The sequence below is a fragment of the Cyprinodon variegatus genome, unplaced genomic scaffold, assembly GCF_000732505.1.
Source record: "Cyprinodon variegatus isolate N-32 unplaced genomic scaffold, C_variegatus-1.0 Scaffold42, whole genome shotgun sequence".
NCBI classification, from domain to species: Eukaryota; Metazoa; Chordata; class Actinopteri; order Cyprinodontiformes; family Cyprinodontidae; genus Cyprinodon; species Cyprinodon variegatus.
The window spans coordinates 132740-136700 of record NW_015150495.1 but is presented as its reverse complement, the minus strand read 5'-3'; the positions used below and the strand labels follow the sequence as shown (position 1 = coordinate 136700).

Sequence of the window (3961 nt, the reverse complement as noted above, 5' to 3'; positions counted from 1 at the left end):
TATGGGCGAGAGCAGGGTCGACCCTGGACAGGTTACCAGTCCATCTCAGGGAAACACAGAGATAAACAACCATTCACAAAAACCATAAAAGTAAACTAACGGTCATGTTTTTGGACTGTGGGAGGTAGCCGGAGTACCCTGAGAGAACCCATGCATGCACAGTGACAACTTTAAACTTAATGCAGAAAGAGCCAGGCCGAGAACCAAACCCAGATCTTCTTGCTGCAAGGCAGCAGTGCTACCCACTGTTGCACTGAGCAGCACCGATGGCATTCATGTTGAATATAACATAAATATAGGCAAAGAACACGTTTTCTAAATTGAAATTTATCTTTTTGAAATGACTTTGCTAATTTCTTAGATTTAGTTTTTTTGAAATTATTTTTGTTTTCCTTTTTTACCCTCAAATTTAATATTTTCAATTTATTTAATTATATGATAGGTATATATTTTTGCATTTTCTTAAAATTAAGTTTTACAGATGCAATTTCATAATCTAAAGCCCAATACAAACGCTCGGGGACCAATAACAATGCCATTGCCAATGTCTCAGCAAACCAATGAGAACGCAATTTCAAAGGATGCCATCTGTAAAGCGCAATTTGAATCCAGTTAATAAAATATGCAAAAGAAAAATCTGTAAAAATAAAATATTGAAATGTAAAATATGTGGGAAAAAAATGTATTAGAATATACAGAAAGCCCATATTCCTATCATCAGCTACCACAGTATACATGTCAGATTAAATAATACTACTTATACTTCAGCGATAGTATGAAGATGCTACTTTATTGTATCTGTTTTACTATATGCGTTGGTTGTGCTGTTCTTTTTTACATCTCTCTTTGCAGGTGATGAAGCCGACTGTCTCCTTTTATCTCCTCTTTCTTTCATCTTATCTTCTTTTTCCTGTTTTTCCTTTCCTGTTCTACTTACATTGCAGTGTCCATATAATCTGTAATACTCCGAGCATGAATTATAATAAAGCTATTGTTATGCATAAATTAAGCAGAAAACTATTGTGATAGCCTTACAGCTCCTCTTGTGAAAGAAAAATCTCCTGGGCTCTTTTTTGGCATCAAGAAAATTATTCTTATTGCCAGACAGGACACTGTTAAAAAAATAGAATTCCAAACAATAAATATAAAAAAATAAATGTTTACTATGAAACAATCTAAGAAAAAACTTATGTATATATGTCAGGATTTGGTTCAGGATTCTTGACCCAAAGCAGAGGCAGGAAGGCAGAGGTAAATAGAAGGTTGATTTAATGAAGATTTACTGAAAAAACAAAGTAAAAAAAAAAAAAAAAACAGGCAATCAAAAATCCCAAAACGAGAACTCAAGTCAAATATTACCAAAAAAACCAAGGAGTCAGCAGGGGAAGAACTGTAACCAGGACGACGAGTGGGAGAAAGACAGAAGAGGTTAGACGAGGACCCAGCAAAGAGGGACCAAAGAGAGAGGGCTTTTAAAGGAGACAAAGACCAAGAGAGGGCTAATGAGCAGATTGGGAACAGGTAAGGGCAGAGCAGAAAGAAAACAGGAGCTAGGGAGAAAGGAGAACACAAGAGGGCAGCAGAGGGCAACAAATGAAATACCTGGAAGACTAGAAATTACAACAAAATAATAATTAAACCACTGGGACTTTAAAACATGGAGAAAAGTAAAACACTCAAAAGAAAACCTAACAGAACCAAGACTAGGACAGTAACTGAGAAAAAACTAAAGAACACAATAAACTAAGAATGAAAGCATAATAACAACGAAACAAGGAGAAAAGCAAAACTGGATACTCAAAAGAAAAACATGACAGAAATCAGATACCTAACTATATATATATCTAAAACTTTATATAAGCTGACTGAGTGTCTTTAGCTTAGTGAAGTTCACCCTGCTTGGACTGGCTGTCTTTAATCTGCCAGTCTCCTCTGTTATCCTATTAGTCAGCTGCACCGATGGAAAGCATCTGCAGTGATAGAGGTGGAAGGAAGGAAGGAAGGAAGGAAGGAAGGAAGGAAGGAAGGAAGGAAGGAAGGAAGGAAGGCACTCTGCAAATAAAGACACTTTATTCTCTAACTTACTGTCAGTGGAGGCGTGTGAAGCATTATTCATAAACCCATCTCAGATCTCTACCATTTTTTTTGTATTAATTTATGATTTGTTGTAATTAATCCTTGAATAGATGATAAACAGATGAATTTAGAAAAGAATGGTGTGATGTAAGGGAACGGTGAGGATGCCGGGGGGCGTAGCAGTGCTGTGGCCCCTGATGGTCAGGAACTAACCCGCCTGTCTGTCTGTCAGTCAGTGGCTGGCAGCGGAGGAAAGGCAGTCCCTACTTTATCCCACTCCACTGCTCCCTGTCACCCTCCACATCCACGGAGAGCAGGAGAGGAAACCTGCTCCTGGAGGCTGAACTTCCCCTCAAACAGGCGGATCGGAGCGGAGCGCGTCTTCCAGCCCGGAGGCTCCCAGCGGCTCAGCCGCCTCTCCTTTCCGCTCTGCGCGGAGCTGCTGGCGGCTGCACCGAGCTCCCACTCACCGGGACAGCGCTCCACGCAGGAGAGAGACTTTGGGGTCAGTACCGAAACCAGAACGCATGCTTTGAACAGCTGACTTTACAGCAGCATCTTCTGCTCTAATTATAGTTGTAAGCTCTGCGCGTTGGACTGATGGTGAACAGGCGGGATTAAAGTCTTAGTGCGGCAGACCAGGTGTGGAACTGTAACTTTCCCAAAAGGTCTTAAAACTATTTAAAAATACTTAATACAGCACTGCCTTTGGTGTCTGCACGCCGTTACTATTTATTTTATCATCTCAGTTGGATTTGATAATCAGAAATAGATTAATTATTAATGTTTAAAAGCGCATGCAGCAATTTGCAAGAAAAGCGGATCGTTTACATTTTTTGTTATATATATTCAGATTTCCTACTTTTCCCTGTGAAAAAGTCTACAGTCCGGAAGGAAGGAAGGAAGGAAGGAAGGAAGGAAGGAAGGAAGGAAGGAAGGAAGGAAGGAATTGATGAAAGAATAAATAGGGATGATGGATGGATGGATCAAAGTAAGATAATGTGGTGCAAGATAGGAAACATTGCAGACCAGCATGGTGTGACCATTGTGTGACATTTATTGTTCCACAATGGTGAAATTCACTCATTTAGGATGTTAGAAAAGAGAGTTTTTGGATTCAGGACGATTGATTTGGTTTTTCTCTTCCTTCTATAGAACCTAGACTGTTGGGATGTAGAGTAATTGGAGTTTGTCGTCCATTCAGTGATATTATATTGATCTATAAAAAGTTTTAAGACCACTGCTCTGTACTAACCTGTAAGATCCTCATGAATCTGGGGCACTAGGCTGCTTTTAACAGATCTTTGTATAAAAAAACTTTACTGGCACAAAGCTGAGCTCGTTTCTGGTGTTGGATTCCCGCTGGGCTTCAAATTGTCCTAAATCTTTTTTGTGGTTTTCTTAGATTTTACTTCATGCAGCGCTGAATCTGCTTAAGTTCAGTGTGAAATGGCTATGACAGGTTTTTTTTCTGTCCGAGTCTTCCTTTGTTAGTTCATAAAACTCTGTAAAACTTGCATCAGAAATACCAGCAGAAGAGTCTGGATCACACAGACTAGTACTAGCAGTATGGAGATAGTCTCAATTTTCCCAAATACACATATGTGATTCATACATGCACAGCACGATTCACATAAGCACAAAAAAATCACCTCACACACACAGGACAAGATCCTCATACACACACTGCACAATTCACACAAGCTCACAAGATCCACATACACACATAGTACAAGATCGACACACACACACAGCACGATTCACACGAGCACACCAGATCCACACACACACACACACACCATATGATTCACACAAGCACACAAGATCCTCACACACACCGCACGATTCACACAAGCACACAAGATCCACTTACACACATAGTACA

General features: G+C 39.7%; 1 protein-coding gene across 1 annotated transcript in view; it reads left to right on the top strand.

The window, feature by feature from the left end:
- The first annotated feature begins 2334 nt into the window (after positions 1-2334).
- LOC107081845 (CMP-N-acetylneuraminate-beta-galactosamide-alpha-2,3-sialyltransferase 1-like) overlaps positions 2335-3961 on the top strand; it is a 96355-nt gene continuing 94728 nt past the window's right edge. The window contains exon 1 of the mRNA XM_015370165.1: positions 2335-2581. The gene's annotated coding sequence lies outside the window, so the exon portion shown is untranslated. The remainder of the gene's footprint in view (positions 2582-3961) is intronic.